Consider the following 18,057-nt stretch of genomic DNA (forward strand, 5'->3'; position numbering starts at 1 on the left):
AGGCTTGCTGAATGTCACAGATCTCATAGAGCCAATGTCAGTTGGGACTTGGAGTACTGAGCCTTTTCTCCTCCATTTTGTTTGAGAGCTATTCATTTGCAGTTGAGAGTCATAGCATTTCCAACGCAATGCACATGGCTTTAACTGCACAACTTACATCAGTAGAAGTCATGTGGCTAAATTCCCACAGACCACTTTGAGGAGCTAGCCAGGAATGAAAAGTCTTTCTCTTCTGTTACTTAACTGGTCTCCAATGATTTATGTAACAATAAAATCTCAAAAAGATCAAGGCATTTTCTGAAATTCACTTAAAAAGTAATAAAGTGGTTCTTACTGGTGCATTTCCACAAACAGAGCCACAGACTCGACCTCAGCATAGAGGGCAGCTACACAATGTCTAATCCAGCTGCTCACAGGGGGTAACTCTTCTCTATATAGTCTTTACAACCACAGCACTTGGGTGGGCTGCAGAGCTTCCATGGGCCAGCACAGAAGTTATGCTCAATAGCAGGAATGGGGAACCTCAGTTCCAGGGGCCAGAGGTGGCCCCCTCTTGCCTGGATCCAGCCCCTGAGGCTCAGGGCTCCCCCAGCATTTGGGATCCCGCACTGATGCTCAAGCCCCCCCACAGTCACCACAATCCCACACAAAATCTACTAGCCTGGGACCTCTTAGGCTCTGCTATGTGAGAGAAATGTGGGGAGTGGCTCAGTCAGAGATGGGTTTTTTGGTTTGGTTGGGTTTTTTTGAGCTTCTCACTTGTGTGCAGCACCCAACTGATTTTTCTGTGGGTCAGCAGCCCTCAACCCAAAAAAGGTACCCCGTCCCTTCTCTATAGGATCAAATTCTGCATTATTCAAGGGTTCTGTTTAGGGATGTTAAATTTTGATTAATCAACTAATTGAGTAGTCGGTGGAATTTCCATCAACTACTTGATCAGTCAATAAGGGGGAGCTGCACCTCAGCCTTTTAAATGTAGCAAGAGCTGCCAGCAGCTCTTACTACATTTTAAAGGCAGAAGAGCAGCAGGGAACTGCAGCACTTCTGCTTTGAAATGTAGCAAGAGCCCCATGGGGCTATTGTTATATTTCAAAGGCAAAAGTGCCACAGGGAGCATGAACGAGCAGGGGACTCAAGTAGTTCCCCACTTGCCCCATGCTTCCTGTGGCGCATCATCCTTTGAAATGTACAAGAGCCCCATGGGGCTCCAGTACATTTTAAAAGCAGAAGTGCAGCAGTGAGAATGATCACGAGCGGGGACTGCTTCAGTCCCCACTTGTGCCATTTCCCCACCGTGCCTCTGCATCCTCTGCCCCCCCCCCCCATCATATGCGTATCAGATAGTTGACTAGTCAACTAGTCACTTACATTCCTAGGGGTATGTCTACACTACAGTGTAGTCATTTAAACTTGCAAATGAAGCCCGGGATTTAAATATCCCAGGCTTTATTTGCATGTTCCCGGGCGCCGCCATTTTTAAATGCGTAATTAAAGCTCCTAATTCGAACTACCATTACTCCTCATTGCAGAAGGAGTTTCTTGCTGTGCAGGGTGTGGGGGAGGGAAAAGAGGGGAGTGCTGATGTCAGGGTGTCCCCCTTTCCCTATTCCTGTATCCCATCTCCACACAGAGAGAAGGGGATAGAGGGAGCTTAGCAATGCAAATCTCTGTCGCTCTCACTCCCTGTGTGTGTCTCTGTCATTCTCACGAACACACAGTCCTTCACTCTCATCTTCCAACCCAACAAGTATACAAGTGGGTTTGTTGTTACTTCTTTTACTGCTTGCAAAGTGGGTTACTTTTGGTTTCTGATTGGTCTGTGATTTCATCATTTTCATTTCTCTAATGCTTAAATTTAATTATTTGAGTAGTGAGTTCTAAAATGCCTAACTTGTCGTGTCTGGAGTAATTATTCCTTTGGCAATTGCTGCTCCTGGAGATAGCTGACATGTCCCTGCAGCCCCTGAGAGAGTATAGCAGGGGGTCTCCACATGCTGTCCTTGACTGCAGACACCACTCCTGCAGCTCCCATTGATCAGTAATGGGGAGCCGTGGCCAGTAGAAGCTCTGGGCTTAGTGCCTGTAGATGAGGGGAAGCACATAGCACCATGGAGTCATTGCTGTACATGCCATCTGCTTTCATGAGTGGTGCAGGAGTCAGCCTGCCTTAACACCACTATTTTACCACCTGGAAGCCGTCTCAGTTAAATGGTACCTAGATACAGCCTGCTTCCTGAACCCCTGTCCCAGCCCTGAACCTCCTCCTGCCCCAGACATGAGTCCCCCTGAACCCAAACTCCTTCCCAGAGTTTGCACCCTGAAACCCCTCCTGGACCCCAATCCCCCCACCCTCGGCTAAGCCTGGAGCCCCTCCCACATACCAAACACCTTGGTCCAAGACCAGATCCTACACCCCAACCTCCTACCCAGCCTAGTGAAAGTGAGTGGGAATGGGGGAGGAAAAGGGCTGGAGGAGGGGCAGGGCCTCAGAGAAGGGGCAGGAATGAAGCAGGGTAGATCTTACATTGCACTTAAATTGAAGAAAGTGATCTTGTGGTTAAAAGGTTTGGAGACCACTGGCTTAGAGACTGTTTGGTCTGCTACAGCCCAAATTTGGTGACTCTTCACACGTACCAACCAAGACCCGCCTGTTTTCCTGAGAAAAGGAAGGGTTGTCTCTAGGCAAGGTAATGGAGGGCTGAATAGTGGTGCCTAGCATTGGAAAAAAATAGCAAAGGATCTTTCCTTTAATTAAGATGGATGGGTGTTTTCCTACAGTCTCGATTTTAGCAACATATTCTAAATATTCTAAATGTATTCTAAACACCCATTTTATAAGTCATGCCTGGTTAGGATAGGAAGTGTGAGGCTACATTTAAATAAGTTAATACCCCTTCACATCACACTGGTAGAACCACTATATAATCAGTATGATTTGACATCTGTTTGGAACTGAATATTCTTCTGTTTACTGTCCTTTGGAATTCATTATCCAGAGTACATGAGTCTGAATAGCAATCCCCATTAACAGTTACAATATTCAGAAAGGCTTCTTAAAGAAACAAAAACAACAGGAAATGTGTAAACAAGTGTTTGCCACCAAAACATATAATGACGGATATTATTGCTCGTTATCTCATTATTTTTTAATGGATATTCTCCAAATCAGACTAGCCAAAATCATTCCCCATTATTAAGTCTTATGTTACTCTACAAGAACATTCACACTGCAACATTTTCCACAGAATCCAGCCAATATAAATGAACCTTCATATGGTGACTGCATCTCTCCTAGGTAATATGGCGGAAGCTAATCTCTATATCTATTATTTCTCTCATACTATTTTTGTCCTGCAGCCTTACACTTTTCCTTTCAAGGCTGTGCAACCAATTTTTGAGTTTTTCAGACATAAGCCTTGACATATTTGATGGGTGGTTTAAAAGCCCAAATGCTTAAGTCCTGTGAATATGGGAATCTCAGCTTTCCTTTATTTATTTTCAAAGTACAGGCAGTCCCCGACTTACGCGGATCCGACTTATATCGTATCCGCACTTACAAACGGGGCTTTTTTCGCCCCGGAGCTCACGAGCGGCGAGTCGCCGACCGTGTCCTCCGGGGCAAGAAAAGCTTCTCCCGGTCTCCCCCAGCAGCAAAGCCGGACCCCCCCAGCAGACCAGGGGGACAGGAGCAAAGCCGCCCAGGCGGCGGGAGTCCTGCTGCCTGGGCGGCTTTACTCATTTGCCCTGGAGCAAAGCCGCCCAGGCAGCGGGACTCCCGCCGCCTGGGCGGCTTTGCTCCTGTCCCTCTGGTCTGCTGGGGGGGTCCAGCAAAGCCGCTGGGCCCCCAGAGCAGACCAGGGACACCCGAGCAAAGCCGCCCAGGCAGCAGGACTCCTGCCGCCTGGGCGGCTTTGCTCCTGTCCCCCTGGTCTGCTGGGCGCGCTTGGGCTGTCCCGCTGCGGGCGTGCTCTGCGGCTTTGCTCCTGTCCCCCTGGTCTGCTGGGGGGGGGGGTGCAGCTAGTGCCCCCCCCAGCAGACCAGGCTTTTCTTGCCTACCCCTGGGGTAGAGCAGCTGGGGGCTGCCGGGTTGGTCCCGCAGCGCCGCTCCGGACCAACCCGGCAGCACCCCAGCTGCTCTGCCCCAGGCATCCTGATTCAGCTGCTGCTGGTCAGTTTCAGCAACCCAGCGCCGCTCCGGACCAACCCAGCAGCACCCCAGCTGCTCTGCCCCAGGCGTCCCCAAGTCAGCCGCTGCTGAAACTGACCAGCGGCTGACTAAAGGAAGCCTGAGGCAGAGTTGCTCTGCCCCAGGCTTCCTGGAATCAGCCGCTGATCAGTTTCAGCAGCAGCTGACTTGGGAACGCCTGGGTTTCTTAAGTTGAATCTGTATGTAAGTCAGAACTGGCATCCAGATTCAGCCGCGGTTGAAACTGATCAGTTTCAGCAGCGGCTGACGCCAGTTCCGACTTGCATACAGATTCAACTTAAGAACAAACCTACAGTCCCTATCTTGTACCTAACCCGGGGACTGCCTGTAAGTTTCTAGCCTCATGATTGTGGTGAAAATCATGAACATGTGACTTCATTGCAGCCTACAGGCTAAAAAACTAGAAAGTAAATTTAAAAAGACCCAATTGTTGTTGTTGTTATTTTTTAATCTCATGATTTTAAAGCAAAACTTATGGCTTTGAGGGATTTTTGGATATTTGGCCTGGCAATGCTATAATATCCTCCTCTTTTTCTTCTTGCCTTCCCCATGAATGAATGTCTTCAGGGCTTAGTCCTGTACTGCCTTGGCTGTGGAGTGATTAAAAAAAAGACATCATAAGCTGAAGAAATCAGTGCAGAGAAGCCCAATCCTACATTAATGAGAGAGCGTCTGAGAGACCAAGAAGTTACTCATGCCTTATTAAGCACCTCACCTGCACATAGACAGTAACTGGAGTCAGTGTTTACTGACTAATATGATGAAGTTATCTTTCGTAACTTTGACCTAGATCAAGTGACTGGGACCTGGAAATAAAGAGCTGTTTGTTACACAGACTCCTGTATGTCACGCCTTTATTCTATAAAGGTTTACAAGTAAACCCCTGTCTCTTTCGACACACACATTCCTCATTTACACTGCACCCCATTTTAACTCTTGAGTACACATGGCTGGGAACATGTTGACAACACTTTTTTTAAAATGGAAAATGATGATTCATCTAGACTGAAACTTTTTGTTGAAAGGTATCTGGTTTGACAAAACTTTTGATGGGAGGGTGTCTCGGGGCTATGCTGGAATTTCTGGTCAGAGAGTGAAAGCAAAGATCGATTGCTGAATAGCTAATAGCAAGAAAGTCAGTTTAAGTCCATGCTCTGAAACAGGTGAAATCGGAACTTGAACCAGAGCTTTCGTGTGAGAGCCCTACCCAGCAGGCTATTGGATATTCTGGAGTTGCGTGCTAGCTCTCTATCTCTCCGATCACAAACTCACAGAGGTGGGAGAAATCCACAAAAAATGTGAAAGGTCTTGGTTTCATTCTGCAGCAGAGCAGAAAGAAATGTCAAAACTTCAGAAAGGGTTGTGAAATGGAATTCTTGTTTTCCAGCCACCCTTAGTCTGAGAATCAGGGAACAGGCATGTACAGGTCCTTAACACTTATTTCAAAGGTATATAACTCTATGCTTAGCACTTAATTTTCTTTGTGTACATGCAGAGCCTACATTCACCCTTATGAGTATGCTAGCGACTTTCAGAATCCCAGAACCTAATGCATAAAGCTATCTTTGAGAATGGATGATAACAGCAAAGACAATTTAAACTTGTCTGCTTTTGAATTTTGTCCTTTAACTGCCTTTTGACTCCCTGCTATGGAAAGACTGATGTTTTCTAATATTATACTGAACAAGCTCATGTGTACATTTCAAATGTAATCAAATGATCATTCTTGTTCAGAAATAATGAAGAAAATTAATTGTGTATATAGCAAGTTCACTTAATTGTGTATATAGCAAGGTCCTGTTCCTACAAGCAACTGTGAAACCATGAACATGCTCAGCTCAACCATAATTTAAGTAAAAAATAAATAATGCTGATAATAATCACAGTGCTGGTGAAAACATTCATCTTAACTTCGAGGAATATCCAAAATCAATGGGAGTTGAGGGTACTTGGCACATCAGGCCCTTACCCTGTAAGTGCAAATGTTTTCATGCCTATCCTCTGTCCCAGAGATAAGATCTGAATCAGCTGTTTTTGTTTGTAAAGATGATCTGCCACATTTCAGACAAGCCGAAAAACACTTCTATAAACAGCTGAAATGGCATAAAAATAAATCTAATGGACATTTCATTAGCATTGTAAAATATTTTGGGTCTTTTGCAAGTTTGTGAAATGCAGTTTCCTCTGACCGCAGACTTCCCCTTTGTGAAATTCCCCCACTGTGCTCCTGCACTGATGACAGTGTAATATATTGCAGGGAAATCTCGCTCATTTTCTCTTCACTAATCCATAAAACCTGATCGTTCACACAAATGCTAAAGAAGAAGTTTGGAAAACAGAGCACTGTAATAAGGTGTGCTTTCTCAGTTATTGTCATGATTGCAAAAGGTATAAAAGTAAATCTGAAAGGGTACGTCTACCCTACAGTGTTATTTCGAAATATCTAATTTTGAAATAGTTATTTCAAAATAAGATTTTTTGAAATAATACGTCTACGCACAAAATGCATTTCGAAATAGCATTTGGCTATTCCGAAATAGCGTGTCCACATAGAGTGGACGCTGAATCGCATTTAAGGCTGGCCAGAACCAGGTCCGGCAAGGAATCAGGTCAGGAGTTGCTTTGTGTGGCTGCTGCCTAAGTCTATCTGAGGCCTGTGCTTAAAGGGCGTCATTCCTAGTGGAATGAGGTTTACCAATTTCGAAATAAGTCTTCTGCAATTTTGATTTAATTTCAAAATGGCGGTTGGCTTGTGTAGATGCTAGGAAAGTTATTTCAAAATACCAGCTGTTATTTCAAAATAACTTTGATGTGTAGACATACCCAAAGACAGATTTTCAAAGGATGAAGGCCTTTACCTTTGCGCATGCTTATGTGCAGATACTTGCAAATAATTGCATTTGAGCATAACAATTGGTATTTTTCTACAATTGTATATAAACAAATACTTTTTGCACATACAAAAGTTATCATTTTTGTGTGTAAAAATGATACTATATATCTGCATATAATTATCTGCAAAGAGAAAGTGGCAAAGAGAATATTTAGAGAGCAGCATGGCCATTGCTGCTATACTATATTATGAAATATAAAGTCAATAACTAAAATTACATTACAGCTGTCTAAATTAAGTATATTGTGTGATCCCCTTTTAAATTACTGTATTTTAACAAGGAAAATGGTTAAATTAACCATGAAGCACTTGTGAAATCCTCAAACTGATGCTGGATTAATCACTGATTTTTAATGGCCTTGGAGAAGTCACTTTAGGCATACATTTTCAAAGTATCCGCTACTTTGCGTTGCTTTAATTTTCAGATGCCTAACTTGTACCTGATTTTTCAGTTAATTAGTGAGAGCCACAGATGGTCTGGAGCACTAAAAATCTAGACCAAATTGTGTCAGTTTGGGTACCCTGAATCTGAAGCACTCAAAGTGAGAGGAAAATGCAGGCCTTAACCTCTCTACCTCAGTTTTCACCATTCATTATTGAATTCATTGGGCAATGATATGGAATGCTACACTATCATGCTTACTTAGGATATAATGTAAAGATGAATATGTGTTTATAAAGCACATCGACAAAGAAATATTTCACAGAATATCTAAGTACGAATTTTTAGTCATAAATTAGAATGCTCATCGCACTTTTTTTCCTCCCCTTTGAAGCTATTTTCTCTAGACCTATATAAGAATTTCCGATTGAAATGTTATTTTCCCATTGGAAAATTTTTAATTTTGATGATTTTAAATTTGTTTTCTATCAAGAATATCTAAACAAAATATTTTATTTTGGTTCAGGTTGACCTGAACGGAAACATTTGTTTTTAGGCCAATTCAATAATTAATCTTAATTGAAGCTGCAGTTTTGATGTCATCTTTCCCCATTATAACCTAAGGGCTGAGTTCCCTGGCTGTACTGTGTCTCCCATGATGTACCTCCAATCTCCCCTCTGGTTGAACTGCTAATGTCCATTGTGGGAGTCATGACCATGGTGCATCATGGGAGATATTCCTGCTCGGGAGCCTGTCTCGTTGAAGAAATTGGGGGCAAGGGGTATCTGTGCTACAATTAGCATGGGGTACAGTGCTGGGACTGGGAGGCTGACGGCCTTGCTGGACCCTTGGGCAAGGCAGGGGAGTCCCTGACTCTGTGTTCCCAGAAGGGGTGGGCCCTCTACACTGCCTAGAATGTACCACATACCCCCACCCCATGTAGCCCTCAGAGTCACCCAGGCTATGTCTAGACTGCAGGCTTCTTTCGAAAGAGAAATCCGCTTTTTCGAAAGAGAGCACCCAGCGAGTCTGGATGCTCTCTTTCGAAGACGGCCTCTTTACATTGAAGAACGCCTTCTTTCGAAAGATGAACTTTCGAAGGAAGGCGTTCTTCCTCGTGAAACGAGGTTTACCGCCATCGAAAGAAAAGCCGCGTTCTTTCGAAATAATTTCGAAAGAACGCGGCTTGAGTCTGGACGCAGGGGAAGTTTTTTCGGGAAAAGGCTACTTTTCCCGAAAAAAACCCTGAGTCTGGACACGGCCCCACAGTGCAATGTGCAGCACTCCAGTGGCTATTTAAAGGGTCCAGGGCTTTTGGCTGCCACAACTGCTACAACAGGATGGGTGTCTGGAAGCAACATTTTTTAATCACTAGGCCTTGGATCTACTGCCTTCTCCCCCCTATCCCCACCCTCACTGTCTCCCCCATCGGCAGCCCTGATACTGTGGAAGCTAAAGGGGGCACTGATTAATATTAAACTAAACTGAAATGAAGTTTTTAGACATTACTGAACTGAAATATTTCAGAATTTTCTGTTCTGAGATAAAATACAATATTTTAATGTTTTATCCCGTTTCCAGGTGCAAACAAATTTTGAGCTATTGGAGCATCCTGTGGGATGGAAATTTTTATTTTTGACCAGATCTAGTTATTCCTTTTTTTTTCTGTTCTAAGAATTATGCAGTCCCCTACTAGATTAATGTTGCTCTGGGTAACACATCAAACTCTACAGCCATGATCTTTCCCTCCAGTTTATTAAGGGGAGGAAGATCCCTAATACTGAGCCAACAGATTAACTGAATGATTAATTATTATTTATCAGTGTTCTCAGAGATAGAGAGTATGCTTTTAGCTTTGATATTACTACATACTGGCACATTTAGAATGCCAGACATCAAGTCTGAATGGAACTTTATGGACCTGGTAAAAACAGGGGAGAAAGAAGAAATTATTCTAATGTCATAAAATGCTTTTTCATATTTATATAGCACTTCTGCAGCTTACAAAAATATAAATGTAAAGACCTAATGGATGACCTTTAAATTGTCTAATGCTTGTACAACTATTGATGAAACCAAAAGAAGTGCACCATTCTGAATGAAAGTTGAAGATTTAATTCTGTCGCTAGGTTTCCAGGCTTTCTCGGGTCTCTTCTTTTTCAGAAACAGATTAAAACACAGTGAAATATTTGATATTTAAAAGTAGAAATTTCAGGGAGACTGAAGAGAATAGAACGTGAATATCTGCAATCTCAGTTAAAGGGTTGTCCAGCTGGACTTTATGAGTGCCAACCCATTTTAGGAAAACATTTGCAAAACCACTCCTGGAGATAGTTTAAAAGATAAGGCTGAAAATGGCTAGCGCTTACTGAACAGATGGAGAGGATACCACTGGAGAGATAAGAGAAATAATAGGTATTCAGAGTGACCAAAGCTAAAGCAAACAATTAATCTACTGACTGCCAGGACCACAAAAGAGACCAAGAAAAGAAAAACATGAAACAAGAAGTAAAAAACAATGTCAAAATGAAAATCAAATCTTCATGAAATTCAAATCTTCTGAACCTCTGTCTGCAAAAGACTATCCATATTTGCTCTTTCCACAGTGTATTTTAAACATGTCAGTTCTGACTAAATTAATATTAACCAAGAACAAATAACAGACAGTTCACTAAGTCTGAAATCCACACAAGAGCAGATCTTTGATTCATGGCCTTTCCCCAGATCATTTCATACAGCCATTTCTATAGGAGGTGATGCTCTGGACCACATTGTCCTTTTAGTAGAGCAAAATGGCATGGACTGTATGTCTGCAAGAGCACCATTCTGTAGAGCAGAGGTCAGTAACCTACAGCACACATGCCACTTATGGCACACAAGCCAATTTTCAGCAGCATGTGAGAGGGAGCTCAGCCCCACTCCACCTCCCCCACAGCCACTGGAAAGCGCTCCCTCCTCCCTGCAGCAGGTTAGGCTGTGTTGGGAAGAGGCAGCAAGGGGCTGAGGCTCCTCAGCGGCATCTTGTCCGGGACTGGAGAGGCTATTGCCACAGCCACATGGTCCTGGGACGGCCCTGACGGTGCCACTGCCGCAGCCACGTGGTCCAGGGTCAACCCAGGACCACATGGTAGTGGCAGCGGTACCTCTGGCCTCTCGGGCCAGCCCCAGATCATGTGGGCCACAGCAGCAGGGCCTCCAGACCCGGCCCCAGACCACAGTGGCAGCGGGGCCTCTGGGGCGGCCCCAGACTATGTCAACCGCGGCCTTCCAGTTAACTATGAATTAAGACCTGGGGGATGCAGAAGTGATTCATGGATGGGCAAGCCCACCAATGGGGGGACAAAGAGGGCAGATGCCCCAAGATCCAGAGATTAAAAAAGGGGCCGATGCTCTCCGCTGCTACTACCGCAGCAGCAGTAGCAGCCCCAAGCCCTTTAAATCTCCATCAGAGCACTACCTACGTGGCATGCTGCAGGCACTTCTGAGGACTGGGGGGCAGCACTGAGGACTGGCTGCTCCCAGCCCTGCCCCTTCCACCTGAGGCCCTTCCAGGAGCACAGAATAGTCCCCTGTCCCCACCATGCTCAGGGTCCTGGCAATTCTGTCAGCTCCCCTGTGGATGGGAGTCAAAGACCAAAGCCTAAATCAAAGGGTTAAGCAGAGTCACAGTCAGAAGGTGGAGCCAAAGGTCTAATCTGGGAGTCTAAGGTCAGGGAGGAGCCAGGATCAGTTCAGAATAGGTTGAGCAGGCACTGGACTGCTATTGTGGTACCTATCAGCCTGCTGAGTCAGCCAGCCAGACAGCATCTATCAGAGTCAGCTGGACTCACTGAACTGCCTGAAGATTGGCTGTGCAAAGGGCTAGCCCCCTGATAATATGTGACTTGCAGAGATACCCCATAAATTAGCATCCATGATATGGAAAATATTTGCTCTCCTGACAGTGAGTGAATCCAGAACTGCTTTACGTTGTTTAACCTGCACTCTACAAATTGCTTAGATGCTCAAGTTGGGCCAAATCTTAAAGCCATTACTAGGGTACAGATTCTTATGCAACATATGGGAAAAGTGTAAGCAGTATCACCTCTCCAATCCCTGTACATGCTGTGTGAAGGGCCAGGCAAAACTGGATGTAAGATCAGAGCCATGCCATCCATAGGACAGTTCAGGGCAGCTGTCCCAGGCTCTGCATTTTAAAGGGCCCTGTGGCAGCCACCCCAACTGTCCTATGGATGGGACAGTCCCCCATACAGAGCTTAGCCCACAGGGCGCTAGGTGACCCAGGGCATTGCCAAGGGGCTTGGGGTGGCAGTAGAGGTCAGTCTCCCCACATTCACCACGGCAGCGGGAGCCATGGGAAGTAGAATGACACAGCAGCCTGTTCTGCTCTGTCTTCATCTCCCAGACGGGTCATTCTGCTTCACCAAGATGATGGGAAGTGGAGTGCCCTGGCCCCAGGCAGCTCTGCTCCCTCGAGCCATGCAGGGCTTGGGGGAGTGGAGTGCGCTGGGGCTGGAATGCTGCACTTCATGCCATCAAGGAGATGGCAGTGGAGTGAAGCCGGCTGCCATATCGCTTCACTTCTCATGGTTTTCCACCGTGAGTGTGGGGCTTCTCGACCCCGTTACTGTCTCATGCCAGGCGTCCTGGTAATCCCCCAGGTTGCATCTCTTGGGGGGTGGGGGGATTGGGAGAACGGGTGCAATGGGGTGGAGCAGAGACAGAAAGAGGCAGGGTGGGGTGGAGTGGGGACAGGGTTTGGAAAAGGGATGAAGTTGGGGCGGGAGCAGACACAGGGCAGAGGAGGGGTGGGGCAAGGCTTTGGGTTGCCCTGGGCCCTGCTACCCACTAGGGACAGCCCTGAGTAAGACATACCACACAAAGGTATGTTGTGGCAGTAACACAGCCTCCATATGCTTGGAATGGGCCGTGTACCATAATAGTTCCTTCTATCTAACCTGTACTAGCACAAATAATACATGCTTTTGAAACTGTGGGTGCTAAAACAGCTCATTTTATTCAACACACTACAACAGCTTGCTATCCTTACTATGTTACAACAAAACATTTGCTTGTGCTCAGGCTAGCACTGGCTTTTAACAGCACAATTAGCAAAGCTCAATGGAGAACAATGTTCGCATACCTCCCCAAAGAGTTAACAGTGTATGCAACTTGTAGCAACAAAGCCACTTTGGTTGAGTTGGTTGAAAGTTTTTCATATAAACATGTTTTCCCCTGAGGTTGAAGAGACAAAAATGGCATTTGAATGTAATGGAAATTTTCTCAGAAACATTTTGTTGTCTAAGTTGTCTGAATTTTAACTGAAAAATTAAATTGCTGCCCCTAAATTACAGAGTTTTGTCACCCTTTTTTTCCCTGTGGGGTAAAGGGCAAAGTTTCACTCCTAAAGTTCTCAACCCAAAACCCTAACATTTTCAAAAACTGAAATTGCTTCTCTCCCCCTATTGAAACCCAAATAGTCTCCAAAAGGGAAAAAAAATGTTTTCTTCAAATATTTTCATGCAAAATAAAATACATTTTTGGCAAGCTCTACACTTTTGCTGGCTATCCAGCAGAGAATACCTACATCCTATCCTCACATTTACATAATCCTTTTCATTTCCTCTATAATTTTTCTGTCCTACCTGCTTTGATTCTTGGCAGCTTTATGCACATAAGTCCTCCAGATGGGTGAATTTAGTGCCTCGGAGCTTCAGAATGAGACAGTGCTTCTTAGAAATCAGTGAAAGACAGACAAAAAGAAATAACTGAAAGCACGATGAAGTCATCTTTGCACTGTATTTTAACCAAACCAGTCAGGAGTATTTTTCTGGAACAGATCCTTTCTTAAGTCAATATTTACATACTTCCCTTTTTGTTTTTAATCTGGAAATAGAACAATAGGGAAGTTGCTAACACAATAGATGGGGGGTTTCTGAAACAAACTGTGTTACTTACCACAGTGCACCTTTTGAATGCAACTTAAACTCATAAAGTATTTTATGGGATCTAAATTAACTCATCACATTCACAACAGAACAGAGCCAGGTCCAAGCTGTGAAGAATCAGAATCAAATTCAAACTTCTCCAGAGATTCAATGAAACTCAGATCAGGAGTCCAGGATTGGGAACAAATTTAGATTATAATTTCAGTGAGCAAAAATCTTTTTATACAAAGTAGGATATGGACCTGGTGTAGTTTTAATACAGTTAATATGTAATAATAGTACTAGGTTTCAGAAGTACTATTGCCCGTCCATGGAGTCATCTTGAGGATCTTTTACATAATGAAAAAATAATTATTGTTATAGAACATTGTTTAATAAATGTGACACATTGAACTCTTTCAACCAAAAGACATGCAACACAAGAAATATTTAAACAGACTACCGAATCATTGAAGATGATAGGCCTAAGCACAGTCAACCACTGAGACCCATCGACCAGAAGGCAGGGGATGCATAGATTTAGGGATAGGGGGTTCCGCGACCACCACTTCCAAGAGAAAGAGACGGTGGTGGTGGTCAGGGACTCCCTCCTAAGAGGGACGGAGTCATCCACCTGCCATCCAGACTCGGAACTTCAAGAAGTGTGCTTCTTACTTGCAGCTAGAATTCAGGATGTGACCAAGAGTCTTCCGAGACCGATCACACCTTCAGACCATTACCCCTTCCTACTTCTCCACTAACGATACTAGCAAGAATGACCTTGAGTGGGTCACTGCAGATCACATAGTACTGGGAAGAAGGCTCAAGGATTTTGAGGTGCAAGTGGTGTTCTCGTCCATCTTCCCTGTTGAAGGAAAAGGTTCATTGTTGAATTTTGGAAGTAAATGCGTGGTTGTGCAGGTGGTATTGGAGAGAGGGCTTTGGATTCTTCAACCAGGGGATGCTGTTCTGGGCACAAGGATTGCTAGGAAGAGATGGGATTCACCTAGCAAAGAGAGGGAAAAGCATCTTTGCAGGCAGGCTTGCAAACCTAGTGAGGAGGGCTTTAAATTACTGTTGTCGGGGGACAGTGACCTAAGTCCTGAGGTAAGTGAAAAAGTGGAATACTGGGAAGAAACACAAGGAGGAAGGTGCAACAGAGGAGGACCCCTAATTCTTATGGAGAAGGTAGGGCAATCAGGTAGTTATCTCAGGTGTCTGTATACCAACACAAGAAGCCTGGGAAACAAGCAGGAAGAATTAGAAGTCCCGGCACAGTCTAAGAACTATGATTTGATTGGAATAACGGAGACTTGGTGGGATAGTTCACATGACTGGAGCACTGTCCTGGAAGGGTATAAACCGTTCAGGAAGGACAAGTGGGGGAGAAAAGATGGAGGAGTTTCACTGTATGTAAGAGAGCACTTAAAAAACAATGAATATTCCTATAGTACCTTAGGGTATGTCTAGACTACATTGCTCCATCGACAGAGCCATGTAAAGTAGTTTACTCGACATAGTCAATGAAGCGGGGATTTAAATATTCCCCGCTACATTAAAATAAAAATGGCCACCGCGCTGTGCCAGATCAGCTGATTGTCGGCACAGTGCGGTGGCCATTTTTATTTTAATGAAGCGGGGATTATTTAAATCTCCGCTTCATTGACTATGTTGAGTAAACTACTTTACATGGCTCCGTCGACAGAGCCATGTAGGCTAGACACACCCTTAGAGACTAACAAAAAAAATGTAGATTGTAAGAGACCAGTATGATTGCTCAGAGCTCCAGTATATAGAGGGGGAAAGCCTGAAGAAAGCCTGTTGGGAGTCTTTGGGTTAAAGAGGGAAGAGCAACAGAGGTGATGTTGTGGTTGGTGTCTACTGTAGACCACCTGATCAGGTGGATGAGGTAGATGAGGCTTTCTTCAGACAACTAACAGAAGCTTCCAAATCACAGGCCCTGGCTCTCATGAGGGGACTTTAATCACCCTAACATCTGTTGGGAGACCGATACAGCAGTACACAGACAATCCAGAAAGTTTTTGGAGAATGTTGTGAGCAATTCCATGGTATAAGTGCTGAATGAACCAACCAGGAGCCATGCACAGCTTGACCTGTTGCTCACGAACAGGGAGGAACTAGTAGGGGAACTAGATATGGGTGGCAATCTGGGAAACAGTGATAATGAGATGGTCAAGTTCAGGATTCTGTGAAAGGAAGAAAGGAGAGCAGCAAAATACACACCCTGGACTTCAGAAAATCAGACTTTGACTCCCTCGGAAAATTGATGGGCAGGATCCCCTGTGATGCTAACATGAAGGAGAAAGGAGTAAGGGAGAGCTGGCTGTATTTTAAAGAAGCCTTATTGAAGGCACAGGAACAAACTATCCCAATGCGCAGTAAGAAAAGCAAATATGGTAGGTGACCATATTGGCTTACCGAGGATATCCTTGGCAAGCTTAAACACAAAAAGGAAGCTTACAAGAAGTGGAAACTTGGACAGATGACTAGGGAGGAGTATAAATATATTGCTCGAGCATGCAGGGGTGTAATCAGGAAGGCCAAAGCGCAATTGGAATTGCATCTAGCAAGGAATGTGAAGGGAAACAAGAAAGATATCTACAGGCAGGTTAGCAATAAAAGGGTGGTCAGTGAAGATGAGGGACCCTTACTGGATGAGGGAGGTAACCTAGTGATAGATGATGTGGTGTAACTGGGCCACTCCGCCACCCCACACTGATGCTGCACCATCCCCGGCATGCTGGGGAGAAGCGGCTGCTCCGCACTGCCCCTGGCGGTACTCTTCCTGCTCTGCTGCAGCCAGGGGGCCGGCAAAGGCGGCCCTGCGCTCCATGCCAGAGCCCGACTGGCCCCGAGGGGCGGGGGAAGAAGCGGCGGGAGTGTCCCGGCCTCAGCCGAAACCGCGCATGCCCGGGATTGCCAGCAATGCTGGCCTGGGCAAGAACCAGCAGAGAAACGGAGAGGAGGAGGGGCCAAGGATGCCAGCGTGGCTCCCCCTCCCCTTCACGTCAGACGCACCGGCGGCGGAACGTTTAAAAGTCGGGAGAAGAGGTCACCGGGAGGAGAGCAGGGGGCGACCCTGAGCCACAGCGTGAGAGCAAGGGAGGTAGGAAGCGACCCAGGGCAGGGTAGAAACCCGGGGGGGTTGGTGCAGTACAGGTTGGAACCCCCACCAATCGGAACTGGGACTCCATCCCAGTCCTTAGAACCCTGGGTCGGGGCTTGGAGTGAGGGTGGGCCCAAGCCCCCCCTGCCTTACCCTGCTGACTAGCCGAAAGTCAGATGGGAGGCGGGGGATTTCGGGATGACGGGTTCACAGGCTGTCAACGATGCAGGTGATGGAGAGCACAAAGAGGGTACTTGGCTCGGTGAGGCGCCGGGCGGGGAGTGGACTGATGGACCCCAGTAAGTTTGCAGATGACACTAAGGGTATGTCTACACTATGGGTATGTCTACACTACAAAGTTAGTTCAAACTAACGTCCGTTAGTTCAAACTAACTTTCCTAGGCGCTACACTAGCACTCCGTTAGTTCGAACTTAATTCGAACTAACGGAGCGCTTAGTTTCGAACTAGGTAAACCTCATTTTACGAGGATTAAGCCTAGTTCGAACTAGCTAGTTCGAATTAAGGGGTGTGTAAGCCCCTTAATTCGAACTAGTGGGAGGCTAAGGCTTCCTAGGTTTCCCTGGTGGCCACTCTGGCCAACACCAGGGAAACTCTATTGCCCCCCCCTCCCGGCCCCAGAGCCCTTAAAGGGCCACGGTGCTGGCTACACAGTTTGTGCCAGTTGCAAGGCTGCCAGCACCCGTGCCAGCACAGCCTGCACCTGCCACAGGATGAGCCAGCCATCCGAGGGCTCCCAGCCCTCCACTGCTCCCCAGGACCAGCCTGGCGGCTCCCAGGACCCTGCCCGGGGGCGCAAAAGGCGGGCGCCCGCCTGGTCAAGTGCGGAGATCGTGGACCTCATCGAGGTTTGGGGAGAAGCCTCCAATGTCCACAATCTCTGCACTAGCCATCGTGGTGGAGGGGGCCTTCGGGTGACTGAAAGCCCGCTTTCGATGCCTCCTCACCCGTCTGGACCTGGCCGAGCACAACATCCCTCCCGTGGTGGTGGCATGTTGTGTGCTCCACAATTTGTGTGAGCGAAAGGGGGAGGCTTTCCTGCCAGCCTGGATGGCTGAGGCTGACCGCATGGCTGGCCACTACCCTAAGGAAGTACCCTAAGGAAGGGGGAGAGGTAGATACGCTGGAGGGCAGGGATAGGGTCCAGAGTGACCTAGACAGATTAGAGGATTGGGCCAAATGAAATCTGATGAGTCTCAACAAAGAAACGTGCAGAGTCCTGCACTTGGGATGGAAGAATCCCAAGCATTGTTACAGGCTGGGGACCGACTGGCTAAGCAGCAGTTCGGCAGAAAAGGCTCTGGGGATTACAGTGGATGAGAAGCTGGATATTAGACAACAGTGTGCCCTTGTAGCCAAGAAGTCTAATGGCAGATTAGGGTGCATTGCCAGTAGATCTAGAAAAACAATTATTCCCCTTTATTCAGCTCTGGTCACATCTGGAGTATTTCATCCAGTTCTGGGCCCCCTCCCCCTCTCCTCCCCCCTCCCTCCGTCCGTC

At 46.1% G+C, this 18,057-nt stretch overlaps 1 long non-coding RNA gene across 1 annotated transcript in view; it reads right to left on the reverse strand.

The window, feature by feature from the left end:
* LOC106732016 (uncharacterized) overlaps positions 1-13,396 on the reverse strand; it is a 100,825-nt gene extending 87,429 nt beyond the window's left edge. Inside the window, exon 1 of the long non-coding RNA XR_001368258.4 lies at positions 13,129-13,396. This is a non-coding gene — a long non-coding RNA (uncharacterized LOC106732016). The remainder of the gene's footprint in view (positions 1-13,128) is intronic.
* Between the last annotated feature and the right edge of the window lie 4,661 nt (positions 13,397-18,057).

Source organism: Pelodiscus sinensis, chromosome 3 (genome assembly GCF_052426305.1).
Source record: "Pelodiscus sinensis isolate ZL-2025 chromosome 3, ASM5242630v1, whole genome shotgun sequence".
NCBI lineage: Eukaryota > Metazoa > Chordata > Testudines > Trionychidae > Pelodiscus > Pelodiscus sinensis.